Source organism: Agelaius phoeniceus, chromosome W (assembly GCF_051311805.1).
Source record: "Agelaius phoeniceus isolate bAgePho1 chromosome W, bAgePho1.hap1, whole genome shotgun sequence".
NCBI classification, from domain to species: Eukaryota; Metazoa; Chordata; class Aves; order Passeriformes; family Icteridae; genus Agelaius; species Agelaius phoeniceus.
Window position 1 is genome coordinate 13,278,798 of NC_135301.1, and position 25,464 is coordinate 13,304,261.

General features: G+C 47.7%; 1 long non-coding RNA gene across 1 annotated transcript; it reads right to left on the minus strand.

Annotated features, from left to right (window-relative positions):
- Positions 1-7,272: 7,272 nt before the first annotated feature.
- Positions 7,273-12,763, minus strand: LOC143696593 (uncharacterized). Its single transcript, XR_013185990.1, has 2 exons — positions 12,596-12,763; positions 7,273-9,204 (listed from the first exon to the last, which is right to left on the minus strand). It is a non-coding gene; the product is annotated as an uncharacterized LOC143696593 (long non-coding RNA).
- Positions 12,764-25,464: the final 12,701 nt, after the last annotated feature.

Here is a 25,464-nt window from a genome sequence, read left to right on the forward strand (position 1 = left end):
GGGAAGTCATATTCACTCCTTCTGTTCTTTGGGAGGCAAAGTGCAGTCTTGTTGTCTTGGTTTGAAAGACAGATGTCTGCTAAGGAGCCTCCCTTGGAATGGAAAATATGATCCCCTGCCCTCCAAATTATTGTAATTTTGAAATTAAGGGGATTTTGGGCAAAGATATGGGAAAAGGAATAACAGTTCTTTACTAGTATGTATAACAAGGCAAACAAACAACAACAATGGCAGCGACAACAGAACCACAAACCCAGTAACAGCATTCTCAGCTGCAGGCACTTTCCCCTTTGGTGTAGTTATGGTCACAGCTGGCAGGGGCTCTGGCAGGCTCCTGGTGGGCAGGGCAGGTGCGATGATTCCCCTGCGGCTGCAAGGAGTGCTCTGGTGCAAGGTCAGGGACCATGTGGTAATGGCAGCTTGACCAAGATGGGAAGGGACGGATTAAGGGCTTGCTTTACAAACCCTCCAGGGGCAGTCGATCCCGGTGCCCCAGCAGGACTGTAGGAACCAGCAAGCTGGAATGACAGGACCTCCTGGAAGGCAGAGGGTGAAAAGCTAGTGTAGTACAAACATGGAGCAATGGTGGAGCTAAGGTGGGGACTGGGCAGTAGCACTCCAGCTCCTGAACATAGTAAAAGGCTCTTCGGGATGTTCTTACCAGAGCTGGCTGGTCCTTTGGATCTGGGCTGTGCAGAGGACGGGGGCAGCCCCCTGGTGGGAAACGAGGGCGGTGCCGGGTCCTGGCAGGGCACACACTGGCTCTGGGCTTCCCGACAGCAGAGCAGTAAAAGAACCCCTGCTGACAAGCTCAGTCACAGTGCCAAAGCAAAAAAAAAAAAAAAAAAAAAAAAAAAAAAAAAAAAAAAAAAACCAACCAAACAAACAAACAAACAAAAAACAAAAACAAACAAAAAAAAAACAAAAAAGAAGAAGTCAAAACCCACAGAAACAGCAGGATCCCTGGTCAGAGATATGGGCCCCATGTGTCTGGTTGAACTGCCAGCCGTAAGAGCAGGAGATTGCCTCTCGCCCTGCCACCAACTCCTCCCAGAAACCCCAGCTTGGTTCCCATTCATTGCAACAGCCCCGGAGCCAGAGAGGATGGGGAGTGGGGTGGGAACAGCCCCCATGCCTGGGCACAAAACAAATCAAAGACCCCAACAAGGGGATGGGGTAATAAACCATCCCCAAGACATTTGTCAACAACTGCACCCATCAGATTTTGTTCCTCTGCATGAGTAATTCTTGGGTTTCTCTCACTAGTATTGATGCCATTTGGGTTTTGCCTTTTTTTCTTTTCTATGTTCTCTGTATTCTTCACACATATATTTGTAACTCTGTCACCTATTGTATTAGTAGCTAGTTTTTCCAGTACTTTTTCATGGCCTTTCCCTAAGCAGAAAGACAAAACAAATTCCAGAGCTCCAAGCCCCAGGAGGAGCAAGGCCCCTATCCTATCTTGGTTCTTGCTGGGAACCAAGGCCGAGAACAACTCTTCAAGATACATTTTCATGGACAAAGTTCAACTAGTGCTGATGGGGGGCTTCAGAGAAGGGGCTTGACCTGGGGGAGAGAACTGCACCACCCCTTGTCCTCCTAATTGGTGCTTTTTATTAATTATGTTAATTTCCTAAAACCTATAAAAATGTACTCACCCCTGGGGGAGGTGGGCTTCTGTGGACATCTTTCTATAACTGCTCCTGAAGGCCTTCAAATAAAGATCCCCTTTTATATTACCTCCTTACTAAAATTATCTCATTTCATTTCCAGGTTGGGCAAAAGGCAACAGTATATGCTTGCAAGAAAAGGGTACTCCCTCCAGTTTGGATGAAAGGCAGTAGTTTCTAATTTCTTTTGACAGAAATAATGGAGTGCTAACACAACCATGGGGTATTATATAGTCAACCTCTCCTATGAAGACAGGCTGAAAGAGTTGGGGTTGTTCAGCCTGGAGAAGACTGGGGAGACCTTATAGCAGCCTTTCAGTACTTAAAGCGTATAATACAACAGGGGGACCCCAACGTCTGGGAATGATTCGCATCTGACTCCATTGATTCAGAATGCTGAACAATTGCTTTATTAAACTATATTATATTACATTATACTATACTATATAAAGAGATACCATACTAAAGAGATACTAAAAAGATACTAAAGAAAAACCTGTGACTGTCTCCAGACAGTCAGGACATAGTTTCGAGTGACTGGTTAATTAATATAAACAACCATCACCAGAATCCAATTACCAAATCCCTTCATGTAAACAATCTTCCTAACACATTCCACATGTGCAAAAACAACAGTAGCAACAAGTAGAGATAAGAATTGTTTTCTCTTCCTCTGAGGTTCCTCGCTACAATTCCCAGGAAATATCCTTGGGAAGTTGTGCCTGCCTGCTCTCTATGAAGAGAGCTGTGGCCACAAAAGAGGGCTTATAAGACAGACAAAGACTTTTTGCCAGGGCCTTCAGTGACAGGACAAGAAAGAGGCAGCATTTTTAAACTGAAAGAAGGTAGATTTAGATTGAACATAAGGAAGAAAAATTTTTATGATGAGGGTGGTGTGGTACTGGCTCAGGTTTCCCAGAGAAGCTGTGGCTGCCTCATCCTTGGAAGTGCTCAAGGCCAGGTTGGATGGGGCTTTGAGCAACCAGCATGATTGTCCTGGATGACCCAAAAAATCATCAGGTATTTCATATCTTCTCTACACCAACTTGCCCAAGATTTTTACTGTCTGTCTTTTTAAGACCTGACAACCTGGGAAACAGAACTTGTGCATTTTGCCACAGGTTCACAGAGGGGAGGGGCGCTGAGTCCCTTTAAAAAGTGGGAATGAACATGCACAAGTTGTCTTTCATTCTCTCCGGGCTGCTGAGAGGGTTTGCCTGGGGCAGGTCTCCTAGTGGTGACCTGAGAAGCTACATTTTGCTATCCAGGTCTGTTTCAGAGTGAATTTCACTGTGCCTTTCCCCAGCCACCACACCAGGCTGGGATGGACAGGGCAGGGGCCACGGGTTTTGGTGCCCAGCGAGTCCATTTTCTTCCCTCTCCATTGGGGCAGTGACCCAAGACAGTAGCACTGACACCAACTGAGTCCAGCAGGTGGCAGGAGGAGGCAGCAAGTGGCAGAACTGACCTCAAACACACGTACCGCTTCTTGGGACCGCCTGACCCGGGGCCCTATCTTTTGGCGCTCAGCAGGACCATTTATTCCCCCTGCAATGCAGCAGCAACTTGGAACTGCAGCACCAACACCAACTGGGTCCAGCCAGGCTGAAAGGGAGCAGGAAGGCTGATGCCAGCACCCCCCATCTCCCACCAGAACTGCTTTGTAAGCTCCTACCTTCACTTCGTTGTTGTTGTTCCAGGGAGATGGTTGAGCCAAGCGGGGCTTCTCTGCTGTTATAGATGAGTAATGAGATGGTTGGCTCTCACAATTAAGGGGTGAACATTATATGTATGTTAAAAGAAGTTTTATAAATGTATAGTTATGTTACTACAATGTGTTCCTCCCCAGTATTGTTATCATGGGATGGTCTTGGTAATCTGGGCATTTGGGAAGGTTGGCTTGTTACTATGGTAACACCTGACCTCCAATCAGAATATAAGAAAGTGACCTCCACCACTGGATGACAAGGAAGGTGTTGTCTGACAAGGCTCTAGGAAGGGGTAGAGATATAAAAGGTGAAGCATCCATCTTGAAGATGAGCCATGTGGCTGGCAGCCATGGGGCAGGGGGCTCCCAACGCTGTAATTTTTCCCTATTTATTTTAGTCCTTTTGTTGTATTTTTTTGTTAAGATTTAATAAACCTTTAAATTTTTTTAAAGTTTCTCACATCTGCCATATTGTCTTTGTCTTCTGTTCCATGTGGTCGGCTATGGCAGCTGCCATCTTGGGAGGAGGGGCTTCTCCACCATCTTGTTTTCTTTGTTCCTGGGGAGTCCACGGGATTCAGCACCTTTGTATCTAGTGGTTATTGCTGTTATCTTGGTTGTTGCTGTTTTGATTTTTAGTAAACTGTTATTTTTTCATTTATATCTTCTTACATTCGTCTTTCCTTATTGGTAAAAGGGGAGTGGTTAAAGCTAAAGGGAAGATAGTTAATTTTGAAGTCTCTGCCCCTTATAATTGTCTTAAACTAAGATAAATTTAGTGCCCAACTAAAGGGGCTTGAGACAGAAAATGAAAAAATAAAAATTTTGACTGAAACATTTATATATTTGATACAGAACTCCCTGGTCACCATGCTACTTGAGCTATTCATAGAGGTGTGGCACCTAACCTTGTATATGTGTCTGAATATGTGCAACCATTTGCCCATGATGGTTCTCTTTTTCAGATCAGACAGAGAAACCAAGATTGCTTTGTTGATACACTCTGTGATATCAGTTTATGTAAAGATACCATCAGAGACAATGAAGAGTGTTTGGTATATGTATTTGCTGCTGTTTGCCTGTCCTGGGCTGGGCTGCTTCTTCTAGGGGTTTATTAATAATCACACCTAGCCTGTTGGGAGAACAGGAGAGGATGATTTTTCCCAGCCTTTCACCTCCTTCTTCTCTTTTAGGTCTGATACATCACATTTTGAGAAATTTAACTTCCCTCTGGATATTGACACCATATTCTTATTGCTAGTTCTGCTATGTCTCCTCCATATGGTCTACAACATGTTTATAGTCAGGGCTGAGATTTCCAGGGAGGTTGCCCAGAGATCTGACCAAGGGGTGGGAAATCCTAAGTGGCATGGAATGTGGGAGGATATGGGCCAGATTTTGAAGAGGTACTCTGCTCCAATAGTTTGTAAGTCCCCCCCTGAACAAATACAGAACCCCACTAAGGTAGCAGAATATTTGAAAGAAAATTGCAGTGGTAGTTCAAGAGAGGGACAGCTTATTGAACTGTGCTGGGCCTTGGCTAATGCTTATCGCACACTGCTCAATACTGTACAGAAGCACTTACAGCTGGAGGGGAAGGAGAACAAATCTACAGACACCACAGTCACTCAGGATGCAGTTAAATCAGATGGGCTGCCTAAGCCAATAGCAGTTGCCCCTGTTCAAAGGAGGAAATACAAGACCAAATCTGTTTGCCTGGTGGATGATGATGGGGAGGCAAGACCCTCACAGCCAGCAGAGGAATCAGTCAGAACTAATGACCAAATCCCTATCCTTAGAAAGTCTACACAACCTGTGGAAAGACCTCACCTGATGAACAGACAAATCCATATTGAGCTGGTTGATCTGAGTCTGAGATATCACAGGTGACAGTATGATTTTGGACAGTACTGAAGTGAGGCACTTGGGATCTTTGTTGAGGGATGTGGGTATTGACCAGGGGATAGTGAGGAGGCCAGAATCTCACTCTGGACGTGACTCTGAACAAGTGTGAAGGAGAGATACCTTTGCCAGGAAGACCTCCAGCTGCAGTAAGGCCCTTGGAAAACCTTGAAGCATCATCCAGAAGGGAGGATGACATGTCTGATCCCCTTGAAGGGACCTCCAGAATGTATGCCCAGGGAGGAAACAATAGCCAGAACTGGAGCAGCCCTGCCTCTAACCAGGTAGAGGCCAGGGAAAATCAGGTCTTTTGGACTGTGTGGATCCAATGGCCTGGCACATCAGAACCACAAAAATACAAAGCTTTGGTTGACACTGGTGCACAATATACTCTGATACCATCGGGACATGTGGGGGCAGAACCTGTTTTCATTGCTGGGATGACAGGGGGGTCTCAGTAGTTGACTCCACTTGAAACTGAAGTGAGCTTGACTGGGAAAGAGTGGAAAAAACAATCCATCATGACTGGTCCAGAGACCCCATGTATCATTGGCATAGATTAGCTCAGGAGTAGGTATTTCAAAGACCCAAAAGGACGTTGGTGGGCTTTTGGGGTAGCTGCTGTTGAGACAGAAGACACTAGACAGTTGAATACCTTGCCTGGTGTAGCAGAGCATTTTGCCCCCACAAGAGCTTATTTGTTGCTTGTTGACTGGTGAAATAAACAGGACAAGTTATATTTTACTGAGTTATTTTGGCACCATACAATTAATGCTTCCAGCTGCCAATAAACATCTTGCTGTGGAAATGAGATCTGGAAAGATAAGCTGGATTTATCACTGACAGACACCTCACTTTGCAAACTATAAAAGCTACACCAAGCTTTCACAAAGCAGAAATATTCTGCACATTCCCTGGAGATGTGTGGAGTTTCTCCCCAAAGCAGGGATGCCTACTTTGTGGTTACTCCCCAGAGGTTGAGTGAAAGGACTCTGTGTACACTACTGTCATTTTAGTATTATGTTAGCCTCCTAATCAATACTATTTCTTTCCTAGCTATAATATAGGTACCTTGATATTGCACACTGTTTATGTAATATACTAGTCATTCTTTTTGGTTTATATTGTGTAGTAACTCTAATTACGATCTTTTTCTGTTATCTCCTGTCTGTTCAATAAATAAGTCATTTTATAATAGACCTGATCTGCCATCCTTAGAACTTGCATGCCAGATTGATTTCTTAAATTGAAGCTGTTGCCAAAAATCTGAGGCTGAGGCAGGACTTGTCTGAAGTTCCCACTCGTCTTGTGACACCTGGTCATTCAGAGGACTCTTCTGCTGTAGGACTCCTGAGGGTTGAAGAACAGCAGGTACTAATTGCTACTGCAACAGTCCATCGTCAGCAATACCGTGTGAACTGAGACTGTGATTCCCATCCATAAGATGATCTGTAAACTGGAGAACCAGGGAGTGGTCAGCAAGATTTGCTCACCCTTCAATAGCCCTACATGGCCTGTGTGTAAGTCTAATGGACAGTAGAGACTGACAGTGGACTATTGTGGCCTGAATGAAGTCACACCATCACTCAGCCACTGTGCTGGGCATGCTGGAACTTCAGTACGAACTGCAGTCCAAGGCAGTCAAATGGTGCCACATTTGACATGGCTAATGCCTTTTTCTTCATTGCTTTAGCAGCAGAGTGCAGGTCACAGTTTGCCTTCACCTGGAGAGGCATCCAGTAGACCTGGAACTGACTGCTGCTGATGCCATTTGGGTTTTGCCTTTTTTTCTATGTTCTCTGTATTCTTCATGTGGCAGCCGTGACTTTAAAGGTCCGCTTGAGCCGCCGTCCCCGCCAGCCAGCAGACGGAGTGGGAGGAGTGCGCGGTTTCTCGGCGCAGTGCATGGGAGCCGCTCCGCTGACAGGGGTGCGCCGGCTCGGCAGTCAGCTCTGCCAGAGGCGGACAAAAAGGCACGGGACCACAGACAGGGAATGGGAGAGCGTCCCCCGACCGGGGCAAATCCAGGTTTTATTCCAGAACGCGGAGTAACACCCAGGGGAAGCCGCCAGACCGAAGGGCGGTGGGGGGAGGGAATACACGTGTTATATAGGAGAAACGGGAGGGGGAGAGCTCAGACAGGCAGCGAATGGGGGCCCACGGTGAGCGCGGGCTTTTCAGAGTGACAGGACGGGTAGCCAATCGAGAGAGCTCAAAGGTGGGACCCCGGTCCCCGGCCCAATAATTCCATGTATAGCACCGAAGATTCTGGATAAAAGGGGGGTATTTGGGGGTGACAGAAAGGGTGCGAGTTTCCAGGGTAACTGGTGATGGACAGATAACTGGGAAAGAGGGGGAATTCCAGACAGAACCATTATACAGAAAAAGGGGGTAACAGAACATTCCAGCTTAAACCGGGGGAGCATAATAACACAACACAACATCTCCCCATTTTTCGTTTAAAAAACAAAAACTTAAAATGAGGTGAACTGAGTCTGACTAAGGCAGCCTGAGTCCAGGATGGAATCTCCGAACCAGAGGTGGCTGAAAGGTGCAGAAGCCCATTGGTCGTCATCCACGGCTGAGGAGGCCTCCGATCGATCCGATTCTGAAGCTTCTGCTTCGCTGTACGGTCCCGGAGCCACCACCTGGTTTACCTCGAGGGTAGGAACAATCCTACCCAGCAGTCTCTTCATCAGACTCCAAATTATAGAACAAGCAACTAAAACTACAACTAAAATACAAAGAACCAACAGAACAGTTTTTAGAATTAACCTCATCCAGGCTGAAAAGCCCCATCCTGAAAAGATGTCCCCCAGCCAGTCTGGTGTTTCCTTCTTTATGTCGTTTACCATGTCTTGCATTTTTTTGATGGCACTTCTCGCGTCCTCGGCCCTTGATGATAAATTGAGGCAGCAGAGGCCCTCAAATTCCTCACAGTGGTGGTTGTGAAGGACGAGCAGAAAGTCAAGGGCTGCTCTATTTTGCAAAGTCGCCTTCCTTGTAATTTCCTCGTCTGATAGGAGGTCCGATAATGCGGCTGATGTAAGATTGGCTTGTTTAGCTACCCAACACTCTCGGTGGGCCAATTCGCCTAGAGCCTTGGCTGCGGATACCCAGGGCAAAAACACGGTGACCGCAACTCCTTTTGGTTTAGACCAATGAATAATTTCGGAGTCACACTCTGGGTCGAGATTTATAAGATCCCTTTTGGAATGGGCCGAATTCAGTGTGACATTTTTTTTAAAATCCAATTATTAATTTGGGTTTTGTTGGGTGTAAACAATGACAGCCGTCCGAAAGTACAAGGGCCTCCGATAAGGCGAGAGGGGATGCCTGCCCATGCTTGGTCTCCGCAAACCAAAAACACACCACGGGGTAGGGATAAAGGTTTATAATCAAAGGTGGAAGCCATCTCTATATGGGCGACGATTCCACACCATAAATTGGCAGTGTATTCTTTTTTGAACTGCCTAACTGATTGAAATGATCTATCTAGAGGGTTGGGGGTGAACATAAACTGAATACAGAGGGAGGCATTGGTGGAGCCGAGCAATTCCAATTCTAAGGGTTCGGAATCCAAAGGCGTCAAACCTTGGATTCCGTCTTTCCAGCCATCTGTGGGATTAAAACTGGGAGAATAGGCAACTCTTTGGGTTATCAGGGGAGCGAAGGAGGTAGCAAGGGGAGATGGGAAATCGTTAGGAGAGAGAGGGATCCCCACAAGGCAGGACGACATTGGGTCCTCTGCTGATGCGGTGTTGAGGCAGATGTGATCTTGGCCGAAGACTTTCACGAGCGTCTTCCAGACATTGGCTTTGGGCTGAGGGACAATCCAGGTGCCTGAAGGTGGAAAGTGGGACCTGAGTGCTGTCACCAGCAGCAGGATGGTAGATGGAGAAAAGGCCATTTGAATGGTTGTCACTGAAACATCAAAGAAAACAGGGTGAAAAGGTGAACTTAAAATTTTGGTTCTGCCCAGAGGGGAACTTAGAGGATATCAAAGTCAAGGGAAAAGGGTTTCCGCCTCCTCCTCCAACAAGCCTCCTCAACCTGTGCCACGCCTCCAACCTTTGGTGCCTTTTTCAGAAGGAAGGGCCTGACCCACTTAGATGGTACCCACTTAAGCCCTGAGGGAGTGGACACGCAAGCGTATCCCCTCCCCCAGGTGACCAGGTCGAAAGGCCCTTCTGTTTTCCAGGTCTCTGGGTTCTTAACTAGGACCGGAGGCCTGGCTTTCAGCTGCAGCTGGTTGTGTTGCCCGAAGTGTCGTACTATTGGAGGATTTAAATTTTCAAAGGAACAGTTTAGAAAATTGATAGTAAAAAGTGCTTTTGCGAGACAGGCATGGGGAGATTCCACCTTCACAGCCGTATGTTGTTGCTCTAAAACCTTCTTAAGGCTCTGGTGGGTCCTCTCCACCACGGCTTGGCCTGTTGGGGAATAGGGGATGCCTGTTTTGTGCTCTATTCCCCATTGCTGCAGGAAACTTCGCAGTTCCCTGGACTTGTGTGCTGGGCCGTTGTCGGTTTTGATGACCTTGGGGATGCCCAGGACAGCAAACGCCTGCACAAGATGTTTTTCGGCATCAGCTGCCTTCTCACCTGGGTGGGCAGAGGCGTAGACTGCACTGGAGAAAGTGTCCACTGAAACGTGTACGTAACTCAACCGGCCAAAAGAAGGGATATGTGTAACATCCATTTGCCACACCTCGCAGGTAGAAAGACCTCGGGGGTTAGCTCCGGAGCTGAGTGATGGGAGCTGATGGGACTGGCACTGGGGACATGTAGCCACGATCGTCTTGGCCTGTTCGCGTGTGAGCTGGAACTGACGAACCAGGCCAGGGGCGTTCTGATGGAACTGCTGGTGGCTGATCTTAGCTTGACCAAACAGATCTGGGAGCGGGGCCATCTGAACAGGAGCAGCCAGGGCATCAGCTCTTCGATTGCCCTCTGCAATGAACCCCGGCAGATCAGTGTGTGACCTGACATGCATCACAAAGAAAGGTTGCTCTCGGTGGGAGATCAGTTTTACCAATTTTGAGAGCAAATTAAATAGGAGAATGTTGGATACCTCTTGAAGAACTGCTTCTTCAGCTCTGGACACTACACCAGTGACATATGCTGAATCAGTTACAAGACTGAATGGTTCAGAGAACCTCTCGAAGGCCCTGACGACAGCGTCCAACTCAGCTACTTGTGGAGAACCTTCCACCTTGGCAACATCGGCCTCCCACCGCTGAGTTTGAGGATCCTTCCAAGTCAGTACTGACTTGTGGGATGCCCCAGACGCGTCGGTAAACACAGTCAGTGCCTCCAAAGGGGTTCGGCTCTGAATTCTTTTTAATGATAATGAGAATTCTTGATTAAACAATTTGTGGGCCGGCCGATCAACTGCAATTTGGCCGGTGTAACTGTCCAGTGCAAATTGCAACATTTCATTAATCTCGAGCAGTTCATCAAAGGTTTTCTTTTTGAATTGGCCCGACTCTAATTTAAATGGAATGTGGATGCATTCAAAGTCACACCCCGCCAACTCCCTGTTCCGCGATCTTGCTTTTCTAATCAATTCTGCCATCAGCTCTGATGGCCGTGTCATCCTTTTGGACCTGTGGTGGCTGAGGAAAACCCACTCTATGATCAAGAGGCAGTCCTCCGAGCCTCGGTCCTTGCCTTTGATAGAATCGTCCCATTGAAAAATCACCCCATGGAGGTGTGGCAATTTCCCTAAGATGATAAATTTGAACGGCAGACCCAGTTGGTATCTGTGGGCCTGCCTGGCCGAAATGGATTGCTGGATTTTTTCCAGTGCTGCCTGAGCCTCTGGAGTAAGGGCCCTAGGAGAACTAAGCTTCTCTCCCCCTTTCAATAAATTGAAAAGAGGGGCTAGGACATCAATAGGAATGCCCAGCCAAGGCCTTACCCAGTTCAAAGACCCACACAGCTGATGGGCATCTGCCAAGGTCTTGATATTTGTACGAATAACCAATTTTTGTGGAACAATGGTCCGCTTATTTATCTCCAAACCCAGATACTTCCAGGGTGGCATCCTTTGAATCTTGTCCTGCTGAAGCTCGAACCCTGCAGCAATCAATGCATTGATTGTCAGGTCAAGCGCATGTGTGTATGTCGTTGGTCGGAGCACAAACGAGGATGTCATCCATATAATGATATATTATTGCATCCTCAGCGGCTGCACGAATGGGGGACAGCAAGGAAGCGACATACCACTGGCAAATCACAGGGCTGTTCTTCATCTCCTGAGGAAGAACACGCCAGTGGTAGTGCTTGCTTGGGGCCTCACGGTTGCTGGCAGGAACCGTGAACGCAAAACGCGGGGCATCGTCCGGGTGAAGTGGAATATGGAAAAAAAAATCTTTGATATCTATAATTGACAGATTCCAATTTCAAGGGAGCATTGTCGGGGACGGCATCCCGGGTTGGAGGGGACCCATATCTTCAATAATATTATTAATTTGTCGGAGGTCGTGAAGGAGCCGCCACTTATCTTTGTTTGGCTTTTTGATGACAAACACTGGGGAGTTCCACTCTGACATGGTCTCCACCAGGTTGCCTTTAAGTAACTGCTCCTTGACGAGCTCATTGAGCACCTTCAATTTTTGTTTATTGAGCAACCACTGCGCTACCCGTACTGGTTTGTCCGATTTCCAATTCAGTTTCCAGGTAGAGTGCTCAGCAGCGACCGCTAATTGAAAAACCAGAGGAGCCACTGGTAGGTCAATTCGGGCTCCCCACTGGGCAAGGAGGTCCCTCCCCCACAGGGGTTCCGTATAATCCAAAACGAATGGGCATATAGATGCCAATTGCCCATCCGGCCCCTTAATTTGCACAGTGCTCTTTGATTGTTTGGCCAATTGAAGACCCCCAACACCACGGACATGACCAGCCAACATCCTGCAATTCCCAATGCGATGGCCATTCCCGAGAAGGAATGATCGTCACATCTGCCTCTGTGTCCAAAAGACCCTTAAGGGGTATTTTGTCTCCTCCCCTTGAGAGTTGACAAGTAATTTTTGGTTTCTCCCCCCCAGGGATCTGAGCCCAGGCCGCTGTAGGATGTTCATCTTGAGGTGGTGTAGAGGGCGGTCCTGGGATCCAGGTTAGCTCAGGCACTGGAATGGCCTGAGCAATAATCTGTCCCTTGGGCAGGAAGAGGGGAGGGCGGACACAGTACAGCCCCATTGAGAATTGCCCTGGGTCTGATGTCAAGAGACCCGGGACAATGTTTACCTCTGATGGTGTGAATTTTGTGTCTCCGACAACTACATACCCACAGTTGATCCGTCCCCAGTTACCTGGGCACTCCGGGTACACAGTCACAAGATGAAAATCGGAGTCCTTCAGATGGAGTGGCTCCGTTAGCTGCAGCCTGAAAGGTTCAATTTTGGAAAAGGTGGTTAGAATAGGCATATGTCGGAGGCATGATAAGCATGACAAGTCCGGTAAAAAAAAGTCACATTTGGTTGAGGTGGCAGGCAGTTTTCCCTTTTTCCCCTCCCTGCATAATGATGTTGAACCCGCCTTATTCATTTCTGCACGCAGGGGGGAACTGCGCTCAGCTCCTAGTTTTTTGGCGGGGGGTTCCCCCGAAGTCCCTGCCCCCTTTTAAACTCATAAAACTGCTTCTGCAGGGGGCAGTCAGGCATCCAATTCCCTAACTGTCCACACAGATGGCAGGGGGAAGTACCCCTGTGGACCGGCCCAGGGGTACTGGATGGCGGTGGATGGCTCATCTGGGAAGCAGGAGCAGGGTCAACTGGAGTGGCATCCCAAGTATCAGCAGCAGTGACACATCTGGGCGGTGGTCGGGCCCTTGGGTCAAGGTCCCTGGAAGCCAAGGAGACTTTGCGGGCGCAGATCTCCAGCATCCACTGCAGGGTTGGAGGAGGGTCCAGTAGCAGGCTCAAGATAGCATCCCTGTAGGCTGGATTGGCATTGGTGGAGGCCACTTCCTTTAGGAGTTCTTTCCTGGTCTCCTCCCCCTGCACGTGCGATTCAATGGCTTTCCGGAGACGCTCAACAAAAAGAATGAATGGCTCGTCAGCTTGCTGCATGATCTTTGAATAGGAAATTTGGGGCACCCCCGATGGCAACCTTAAAAAAGCCCTCTCTGCTGCTCTCCGGCTCTCCCTTAATACTTCAGGCGGGATGATTCTGGACTGGAATGGCCTGTCAGCAAAAACTCCCTCCCCACACAGGTGTTCGACCGAGATGCCTTCACCATTACAATCGAGCCCCGTGTGGGGGTTCACCCACAAAGAGGGAAGGATCCCCACCACCTCCCTTCTCCATGCCGCCTCCCACATCTCATATTCAGTGGGGTTGAGGAGGCATGAGAAAAGGTTTTGGAGGTCATAGGGAGTGACTTCTGTTCCTGCTAAAGTGGCCCTTAGAATCCCCCGGAAGTATTCACTCTCCCAGGAGAAATCCTTTTGGTCCTTGCAGAGTTCTTTAATTTGGTGGTGGGGAAAGGGAGTCCACTGGGCTTGGGTTCCCCCCGCCCCCTCAGGGTGGTATGAGACCAGAGCCATTGATGGGATGGAAACCGGCTCCAGATCTTGGGTCCCTTCCCCCCACCCCCTGGATGCCGAAGTGTGGGAACTGGAAGGGGGAGTGGAGGGGGAGTGGCTGGAGGACTTGTCGGAGGACTGGGCGGGGGCATCAGATGACGAAGGTGTTGCCCCAAGGGAGGAGTCGGCGGGTGTGGTTTGCTGGTAGAGAGGGGGAGGAGAAAGGGGAGGTGCTGATGGAGGGCAGAGGGAGGGAAGTTGGGAAGAGTCTGGAGAGAGGAAAGGGGTTTTTTTTGAGCCAAAACGATTGTGGTGAGAAGATGGAAAAAGGGCAGGAAAAGCCATGTGGTCCCCTCCATCTTGTGCTCCACAGGAGCCATCTTGGGAGGGGAGCTGAAAAGGAACTTGAGAGGTTTTAACTGGGGATTTGGGAACCGGGAGAAAGGGAGAAGGAAAAGATCCCCTAAGAGTCTGGCCAGGACTCCTAGGGCAGGGGGATTGGGATTTCTGAGAAGAGCCAGGGGAAAGATGACCACCCTGCGCCCTGCTGGAGCGAGCTGCTCTTCTCAGAATCCCAGTATTAGGACAGGCAGGGGAGGGAAAAGGGCTAGGATCAGGGTTAGAGGGAGAACTGGGTTGCAAACTCGAGGAAGAGGACTGTTTTCTCAATTTAGAACCTGATTTTAACAACGTTTTAACTTGGGAGGACCAAAAGCTGATTTTTGCCAGTTTTGTCTCTTCATTTTTTACAGAATCGTGTAATTTCTTAGTTATAAGATCCCAAAAACTATAATTATCTAATTGGTCAGTGGAAACTTCAGGAAATTGAGAAAACAGCCACTTTATTAATTTTTTCAACTCCTTTTTTGGAATATGAACCCCCCCCCCCCCCCCCCCCCCGCAAGGATATCCCCAACTTGGATAAAGGCTCTCTCTTGAGCTGCTGACTGCTTTGCACCCATTGCAAAGATGTTAAGAGCAGCTCAAACCACCCACCACTTCAGGAAAAGGAAAAAGAAATCAAGAAAAGCTCCACGCTGGCCCCTGTCTGAAAAGGGAGTGGCTGCGCAGCCGAGGAAAGAGGAAAATTGCCTCTGCCCGCCCAGGGCAACAAGGAATAAAAGGGTTAAAAGGACAGGGGTGAGAAAAAGACTCACGGAATTCCAGTGAGGGCGAAAAAAAAACCGTCTGGAGTGGTGTCCTGTCCCGGGACGACTCCTGAGGTGCTTCGGAGCTGCCGTCCCGTCCCCGGGGAGTACGGCGTGCTAAAACGCCGCCGAATTCGCCCCTGGGGGGATTTCGCGACCAATTGAGACTGTCTCGGTACGCGGGTCCCGCGGTTCTCTTCAGTGCCGCGAGTGCCGAGAGACCACAAAGGTGTCACACGTTTGGGCGCCAAATCTGTGGCAGCCATGACTTTAAAGGTCCGCCTGAGCCACCGTCCCCGCCAGCCAGCAGACGGAGTGGGAGGAGTGCGCAGTTTCTCGGCGCGGTGCACGGGAGCCGCTCCGCTGACAGGGGCGCGCCGGCTCGGCAGTCAGCTCTGCCAGAGGCGGACAAAAAGGCACGGGACCACAGACAGGGAATGGGAGAGTGTCCCCTGACCAGGGCAAGTCCAGGTTTTATTCCAGAACGCGGAGTAACACCCAGGGGAAGCCGCCGGACTGAAGGGCGGCGGGGGGAGGGAATACACGTGTTATATAGGAGAAACGGGAGAGGGAGAGCTCAGACAGGCAGCGAATGGGAGCCCACGGGGAGCACGGGCTTTTCAGAGTGACAGGACGGGTAGCCAATCGAGAGAGCTCAAAGGTGGGACCCCGGTCCCCGGCCCAATAATTCCATGTATAGCACCGAAGATTCTGGATAAAAGGGGGGTATTTGGGGGTGACAGAAAGGGCGCGAGTTTCCAGGGTAACCGGTGATGTACAGATAACTGGGAAAGAGGGGGAATTCCAGACAGAACCATTATACAGAAAAAGGGGGTAACAGAACATTCCAGCTTAAACCGGGGGAGCATAATAACACAACACAACATCTTCACACATATTTGTGTGTAGCTCATCTGCTAGCTCCCTCATCACTCTGGGATGGATCCCATCTGGTCCCATAGATTTATGAACATCCAAGCAGCTCAGCAGTTCTCTGCCTCCTCCTGGATAACAGGGGAACCGTTCTTCTCCCTAACACCATCTACCAACCCAGGAGGACAGTTGTCCTGAGGAGAAGCCATCTCCCCACTAAAGACTGAGGCAAAGAAGGTGTTAAGCACTTTTGTCTTCTCCCCAACTGCAGTTACTAAGTTTCCTCCCACATCCAGTAGAGAACAACGGCAGGTCTTACACTTCCTTTTGCTGTTAATATATTTGCAAAAACATTTTTTATTATCCTTTACAAATGTTGCCAAATTAAGTTCAAATTGAGCTTTGGTCTTCCTATGTTTTTTCCTACATGCCCTAGCAACCCCCTAAAATACTTCCTGAGAGACCTGACCATCCTTCCATAGATGATACATCCTCTAGTGACATCACCTAGGTGAACCAATAGAACTTGAAACATTAACATGTGCCTGCAGAGGTTTATGGGAGGGAGGCTCTTCTCACCCTAACCTTAGAGGGGTGTTTCTTTATGCCCCTCCAGGGCTGAAGTGTTATAGTACCAGCGGTAGGCCTCCAAGCCTCCACAACTTTCCCTTTTTTGTTTACTAAAAAGGCCTCCGCTCTAGACCTCTGCAAGCACTTAACAAAACACAACAACACAATCACCACAACAACAATGATAAACAGGGTCCATAAAACAGTTTTAACTAAAGATGAAATCTATCCCTTGAGCTGCCAGTCTTTAAATAGCTTGGAGACCCAGTCGTTGTCGCCTTCCATTTGTATTTTATTTACTTGATCTTTTAAGAATTGGACCTTCAGTGTATTGATTCACTGTGATCTGACAGGTTGAAGCAACACATGCCTTCAAACTCTTGACAGCCATGTCCATGGGCAAGCAGCAGGTAATCATTGGTGTTCTGTTTTGCAAGGTAGCATGTTGAATTGTCTCTTTAAAGTGATGGATGTAACACTGGACTGCTTGCTAATCCAGCATTCTAAATTGGTTAAATCCCCAAGAGCCTTTGCTGCAGCCACCCAAGGTGAAAAAATGGAGGCTGCAACTGTCTTCCCATAGCTCCAATTCTTAATTTGGTCATCACAATTTTCGCCAAATTTATACAATGATCTCTTTTGGCAGCCTGATTTATTCCTGTGGTTCTTCAGTTGTGTATTCAAGCCTGAAGGTCCAGTGGTCCCAGTTGTCTGCCGGGTTGTATTCCTTATGGATGTTAATGGGGGAGCTACCTCACCTTCCACTGATGGTATCTACGGTTACTGGCCACTCATTGATGGGCATCCCCACCAAATATGTAGAGAGTGGGTCATCTGTGGAAGGGGCTAGCAGTGGGCCTGTTAGCTAAAGGAGCGAGAAGAAGCTGAGAAGCAAGAAGAAGCTGATAAGGAGCTCTCTCCAAGGCTGTAACCAAGGAGACTGAGAGAAGTAGGGAATTGAAGAAAGATAAGAAGAGAACTTTGCAGCTGGACGAAGTATTTTTAGAAAGTTAGTTGAAGTCACTGTAACTTTTCACCAATAGTGTTATGTTGATTTATTGTGGCCAATAGTTAGGGTAGAAGAAGTATAAACAATTAGAAAGTGTATAAAAGGTCAGCCATGTTCAATAATAGAGTTGCCATCTGAGACTGCTTGTGGTCTCTGCTTTGTGTCGTGACCGCCTCAACAACAACAGTCATCGGGGCTTCCCACAGGCAGGCACATGTTGTCTTGTTTCAAGGTCCTGGCTAGGGTGACCCAAACATTGTGGGTGGGTTGAGGGATCACCCAGGCAAAGGTATGTGGCATAGCGAGGAGCATCCAAATCTTTACTGCAGCGACAACAATTGACGGTCCTTTGGCCATAATTGGCTTTGGCCGTTGGGGGCTTGGGTGGCCTGAAAGTAAATAAATAATAAATTAAAATTAAGAATAACACTTGTTTAACAGTCTCAAAACATTAAATATAGTTTATGAGGATGGTAATGCCGGCGCGATATTCATGGGTCCTGACTGGTATTGTTCTATCGGTCTGGAAGGTCCTGGCTGGTATTGTCAAGATGGTGTGGATGGTCTCCTTTGGGCTTCTTTTTCTGTCTTTTCCAAGCTTCTGCCATTCTTTCTGTTGGTTTGTTCTGATCCTTTTCAGGTTGTTCCAGTGTTGGTTTTGCTGCTTCTAAGAATGGCTTTATGTTCTTTGCTGGGATCCACCTTGGGTCGGCCGCTGTGGAAACACAAGCATACCCTCTCCCCCAGGTTATTAATGGAAAGTGGCCCATAATCTGTTTGGTCTCTGGGTCTTTGATCAACATAGGTGGTTTTTCTTTTAGCTGTGAGTCGGTTGCATTAGTGTAATGCCTGATGATCAGGGCAGTAGGCTCCATAAATGAATTGTTCAAAAAGTTGAAACCATAAAGAGCCTTTGCCAATCTCTCAATGGGAGAATAGGTCTGGACTCCTCCTCTCTGTTCATCAATGACCCTTTTGATGGAATGGTGGGCCCTTTCAACGATGGACTGTCCTGTAGGGTTGTGTGGTATGCCTGCGTTGTGCCGTACACCCCACTGATTTAAGAACTGATGGAACTGGTGTGAGGTGCAAGCAGGCCCATTATCTGTTTTTACCTCCTGTAGAATGCCCAAGGTGGAAAATGCTAGTAAATAATGTTTGATGACATCTTTTGTCTTTTCCCCAGTGTGAGCAGAAGCAAAGACTGCACCAGAAAAAGTGTCTATTGACACATGTATGTATTTTAATCGCCCGAAAGGGGCATAGTGTGAGTCACATCTGTCTGTCAGAGCTGGAGACTCTGCAATCCTTTCGGATTGACTCCCACTCCAACAGATGGAAAGGTGTCGCTGTCGAGGCGGTCACGACATAAAGCAGAGACCACAAGCAGTCTCAGTTGGCAACACTTTATTATTGAATATGGCTGATTTTTATACACTTTCCAGTTGTTTATCCTTCTTCTATCCTTACTATTGGCCACAATAAATCAACATAATACTATTGGTGAAAAAGTTATGGTGACTTAATTAACTTTCTAAAAATGTTTCATCCAGCTGCAAAGTTCTTCTATCCCTCCTCTCTCGGTCTCCTTGGTTACAGCCTTGGAGAGAGTTCCTTATCAGTTTCTTCTTACTTCTCAGCTTCTTCTCGCTCCTTTAGCTAACAGGCCCGCTGTTAGCCCCTTCCACAGAAAGGCATAAGATGGACAATTAGGGCACCTCGCTATGATGGATCTTGCTTGGTCCTTGGTGATTTTAAACATCCTGACCAAGGCAGGTACATTTTGATGAAAAAATTGGTGGCTAATCTTAGCCTGTTCAAACATATTGGGAAGGGTGTTTTGGGCTACCATGGCTAGAGCGTCTGCTCTCGTTTCCCTCTGCAATGAAACCAGGAAGGGTGGTATGGGACCTTGTGTGCACAATATAGTAGGGATGTTCTCTGTGGGATAAAAGATAAATTAAACGGGACAGTAAATCATATAATTGGGGATTAAGGATATTTTTAGAATCAAATTTTCAGCTAGCTGCACTACACCATAGACATAAGCTGAATCTGTAATTAAATCAATTGGTTCTTTGAATTTGGAAAAGGGTCTGACCACTGCAGCCAATTCAGCAAACTGGGGGGACCCATGAATGATGTCAGTGTCCGACTCACATTGCTGGGTAGCTGGGTTTTTCCAAGTAAAAACTGATTTATGGGAACTCCCAGATCCGTCTGTAAAGACATTCAGAGCCTTTAATGGAATTGGACTTTTTAGGAGTTTGGGGGTCAAATTGAAAGTCGAATTAAATAATTTATGTTTTGGGAAATTAATAGAAATTTGTCCGGGGTAACTGTCTAAAGTGTATTGCAGTGGCTCAGATGTTTGTAACAGCCAATTAAGTTGTTCAGTGGTAAGGGGCAAATATATATTGGCAAGGTCTATTCCTATGAGGGAATACAGATGCACTCTAGCCTTCATGATTAGGTGAGCCATTACTTCCTATGTTGTAGTGATTGTCTTGTTTGGTCGATGGGTCCGAAAAACCTATTCAATGATTCTGAGGATGTTTGATCCCATTGAAAAAGCAATGGATGAAACCTTGGACTTGTGCCTAGAATGGCTAAGGAAGAAGGTAGGTTGGGGTGGTACCTGTGAGCCTGCTTTTCTTGTATGGCTTGGGCTACCTTTTGTACCACCAACTTGGCCTCTGGTGTTAGGGATCACAGAGTGTCAAGGTCCTCGTCGCCTTTCAGAAGTTGGAACAATGGCATGAGATCATTGGTGGTGATCCCCAGCAGTGAACGAACCCAGTTGATGCTCCCGCAGAGCTGATGTAATTCTCACAGGGTCTTAGGATCGTCCTTGATCTGCAGCGGCTGGGGTACAATGGTTGTCTCTGCAATCTTGAGGCCAAGGTACTTCCAAGGAGCAGTCTGTTGGATCTTCTCTTCTGCGATTTCAAATCCTTGGCTTTGTACAGCATCAATAACATCTCAAACGACAGTCTAAAATAATTTGTGTTTCCGCACAAATAAGGATGTCATCCATGTAATGAAATATGATGACGTTTTGGTGTCTCTGTCGGCTTGATGAAAGAATCTGGGCCATGAACCATTGGCAGATGGTGGGCGAGTTCTTTATGCCCTGAGGTAGAACTGTCCAATGGTACCTCTGTAGAGGTGCCTGTCAGTTTAAGGATGGGACTGAAAAAGCAAAATGGGGGGCATCTTCTGGGTGTAGTGGAATATTAAAGAAACAATCTTTAAGGTCGATAGCGTCCATTTTCCAGTCTTGGGGTAGCATTGAAGCTGAGGGTAGGCTGGGCTGGAGGGGACCCATGTCTTCAATGACCTCATTGATCTTTGTGAGGTCTTGCAAGAGCCACCACTTGTCTTTGCCTGGCTTTTGAATGACAAAGACTGGTGTGTTCCAAGGGCTAGTGGATGATACTATATGACCCTTGGACAGCTGCTCTTGCATGAGGGACTGCAGCGCCTTTAATTCTTTCTCTGGAAGGGGCCACTGATCCACCCTGATGGGGTTATCAGTCTTCCAAGTCAACTGGAGGGTGGCATGCTGCTCAGCGGCCCCAACTAGAAATCCTGTGGTCTTGTTAGGATTTCTAGTCTAATCCCCCATTGAGACAGTAGGTCCCTGACCCAGAGTGTCACAGGTGCCCGAGTTATAAAAGGTCTTAATGTGGCAACTCTGCCCTCAGGTCCCTCAAAGCATATGATGTTTTGGCTTCTGAAACTGGTCATGGCTCCCCCAATGCCTGAGGTTACCCCAGCTGCTGGCACAAGGGGCCAATCTCTTGGCCACTCGGAGTGGGAAATAATGGCGACGTCCGCTCCTGTGTCCAACAGTCCTGAAAGGTAGATCTTTTTTCCTTTCTGGGACAACGCACACTCTATCACAGTTCTGTCATGGCCTAGAATTTGGGCCCACATTACCAGTGGGTCAGCAGGTGTTGTGGTCAAGTCCAGTAACAAGTAGGCTTGGGCAATAACCGTTCCTCTAGGGATGAAAAGTGGGGGGTTTAGGCACAGTACTTGAACCATGATTTCTTGTAGGGATGTTACTGTTAAAACTTCAGGAAGAACAGTGAGTCCCTCCATCCCCTCCTGGGTGTCACAAATTATTAAAACATCCCTAGGTCGATCCTCATGCCCATACTTGCCTGTTGGGATGTGGTGAACAAAAGTATCTTCAGTTTGAACTGAAAGAGTGCTTGCCAGTAGCCTCTGGGTTCCTGGTTGGATCTGCCGCATGTCAAGCTCCTCTGCGGTGATGGAGCTGTCATGATGTGTGGAGAGCTTTGTGGATAATTGGCTAGCTGAGAAAGGTCACTTTGATATGATACCGTTGGATAAGTTTCAAGGAGACAAGCTGGGGATTAAGTAGTCAGTGTCCAATCACTGACAAGAGTCATGGTGACCTTGCTGCAACATGAAGATGGGGGAGAGAATCTTTTGCCAGAAAAATGAAGATAGCCTTGGTAGAATAGCCACAGGAATTTAGATGTAGAAACAAAATAATCATTAGAGCATAGAAGTAGGTGTGGTTGATTCATGTGTGTTTAACCAATAATGAGCTCAGCTTTGTAATATGTATAAGCTTCATTAACACCAATATAAATATGTGTGAGCTATCAATAAACTTTGGGATTTGCATGATCACTCATATTGAGTGCCACTCTTCCTCCGCCGACCCGACAATGATGGACTGGAGAAACTTGGCACACTCATTCTCTGCGATGGTCGGGAGAGTGGGGCAAAATGGCCTTGCATTTGGTGTCATTGTGCGAGGCCGCCCTGCACTCTGCCAGGAGTTTCCGGAGGGCTGGTGTTTCTGTGGGCATTGGTAAGCACTGATGTTGGTGACATTGAGGACACTGACACTTAGGGCACCCTGAGGATTGAGATTGGTTACTGCCTTTATTAAAACAGTATTGTGGCAGGGCGTCCCCAACACGGAGAATAATGAGCATTGACTCCATGATTGCAGAAGGCTGATCAATTGCTTTATTAAGCTATACTATACTATACTACACTATACTACAGAGAAAAACCCATCGCCCTTGCCAGGCAGTCTGATACACATGTGGATCCAATTGGTCAATGAATCAAAACACCATCACTAGTGTCCAATTAAGAAACTACCTTTTGGTAAACAATCTCCATAACACATTCCACATGTGCACAACAGATGCAGCAAGTGAAGATAAGAATTGTTTTCTCTGAGCTTTCTCACAGCTTCTCAGGAAAATCCTGTGAGAGAATTAAGTGTCTCTCTCTTCAGAGAATATGTGATTACCACAAAACAGTTTCCTTTAAAGTGTCCCATTTCACCACAGTTGAAGTATGGTCCCTTTTCACTGTTGTTATTGGGTCTGTGGGGGATTACTTGTGCAGCAACTAGCTCTTCTATGCTTCCCTGACTGGCAGCTTTAAGGTGACATCCCGGTCTGCCATTGCTCTGATGGTGCAGGCCTCGACCATCTGAGCAATGGTTGGCTTAGGGTTGAGGGGGAGAGAACATAGAATATCTCTGCACTTGATGCTCACATTGGCTACAGCTAGGTGTGCAAGTAGCTCTTGCCGAGCCTTTGGGTGTTCTATCTGTTTACTGCCTGTGTAAGACAATCAACAAATTTTATAAAAGTCTCATCCGTTCCCTGACGAATGTCAGTAAAGTCAATGTTTGGTGTTGTCCCATCTGGTGTTTGTAAAACTGCTGGTTTTGCTGCATCTTTTATGTCTTCTAACACAGCTCGGGGGAGGTCTATTGCCTGATCTCCCGGCTTTGTGAAATCTCCCTCCCTGGCTAAATGGTCTATTGTTAGATGTGCCCTTTCATCTTCCTGGGCATAGTCCTTCAATAACTATTGTAATTGTTTTTTCCATACTCCCTCCCACAAGATGAATTCAGTGAGGGAGAGTAGGATGTGCATAAAATGCCTTAAGTCATGGGGCACCATGACATGAGTCACAAACACAGGATTTAATAGGTTGTTAAAATAGGGCGAGTTCCTCCCATGATCTTTTGCCACCTTGCAAAGGTCCTTCATTTCCCCGTGGGAGATGGATTCCCAGCGTGGGTTAGTGTCATGGTTTGACACTGGCACAATGCCAGTGCCCCCATGAAGATACCCTCTCCCTGGTAGCTGCTGTGAGATGTGACCAGGAATAAGCAAAGCAGGCTCCTACTTAGGGAAGAAAGAAAACAAAACTTTATTAACTACACTACAACTACAAATAAAAAGGAACACACACACACAGGGAAAATGAAAACCTTACAAATACATCTCCTCCTCCCCCCACCAAATTCCCAACACAATACACCTATTCCTCAAATCACCAACTCTCGGTCCAGCACCACCTTTTAGACAATCAATCCTCAGTTCATCAAGAGGAGAGGAGTCCTTCTTGTACCATGGGCTTCCCCTGGAAACACAGCTGAAGCCTCGTGTGTTTCCGTGTCACTCGTGGCACCGCCCGGAGGACATCTGCTGTCGTGACCTCTTCCTTTCATGTCCAGTGCTCTCACCACTGGACACGGACCAGAGCTGCTTCTAGGGTTGTCTTTTTTAAGGATGCTCTGTCCCGATCCAAAAAAGGCACAGTCTCTCCTTTGGGACACCTGTCCCCACAATCTTTCCTTTGGGACACCTGTCCCCCCCATATTTTTTCACCCCCTGGGGCCGAGGGGCACCAACACTGAACCCTCTTGGTTCTGTGGCCATTGCCTCCCCCTAGAATGCAGTCTCTGTATCACAAGGAACATGGGTCTGTCCATGGCTGTACAAAAAGAGTCCAGCAAAAGCCACTCCATCATCTCTTCCCACTAGGATTCTTCTCTACTCTTCCACTATTTCTCACTCGCCCAGACCTCTCTCACACTTGCACATTTCCTTCCTCATCTTCCACTCTTATCTTCTAGGAGAGGTCAATGATCTGTAAAGTTCTCATTCTCCGAAAAGGGGTTAAAAGCTCCTACAAGCGGCCGGCTGCACCCCCCCCCCCCCCCCCTTCTTCTCCTTCCCAGCCGTGCTGCCAGCACAGGCCCATGTTTATCAAGTTTCAAGGTTACAGACTTAGGCACAGGCTGTACTCTCTCTCTCTCTTGGGGGGGCTGCCCGATGCCTCCTGGTACTTCTCCCACCCTTCCATCCTCGGGGGGCCTCTTCACCTCCCCTCTCGGTCCAAGCCTCGGCCTACCTCACCCGGCCGCATGGCTCCCCTCCCCTGCCCAGCAGCAGCAGCTGGATGGGGGAGAGATCCGAACTCTTTCCTCACCGGAACCCAAGAGGACCCTCCCAGGGGAGAGCTCTGCTTTTAACCCCGTGTTCTCAGAGGCGGATCCATGTCCTAATGGCCAGGTTAAATGCCAGTATTAAAGTCTGAATATCCATTGGCCAAAAACACAGCATCCCAAAAAGCACATTTCCTGTCAAACCACCACACAGGGGAACCAATGAGATAACAGGGACGCAGCATTGCGGCAAACTGGGGCCAATGGGGATCAGGGGAGGAAAGAACATTATAGGGGGAATACAAATATGGAGAAAGGGGACTGAACAGGGGTGACATCACCTAGGTGAACCAATAGAAGTTGAAACATTAGCATGTGCCTGCAGAGGCCTATGGGAGGGAGGCTCTTCTCACCCTAACCTTAGAGGGGCATTTCTTTCTGCCCTTCCAGGGCTGAAGTGTTATAGTCCCAGTGGTAGGCCTCCAAGCCTCCACATCAACATAGTCCCTCCCCTGGTGGGCTCACTCACCTGCTGTGACAAAAAGTTGTCCTCCATACACTCTAAAAACTTCCCGGACTGCCTCTTTTCTGCTCTATTAAGTTCCCAGCAGATGTCTAGCAGGTTAAAGTCACCTACAAGAACAAGGGCTGGTGATCCCCAAACATTCTCCAGCTGCTTGTAGAATAAGTTGTTCACCTCTTCTTCCTGGTTCAATGGATGATAAAAGACTCCCAGTAGGATGTCAGCCTTGTTGGCCTTCCCCTTAATTCTTACCCATAATCCTTCAACTTCATCATCATAAGTTTCAAT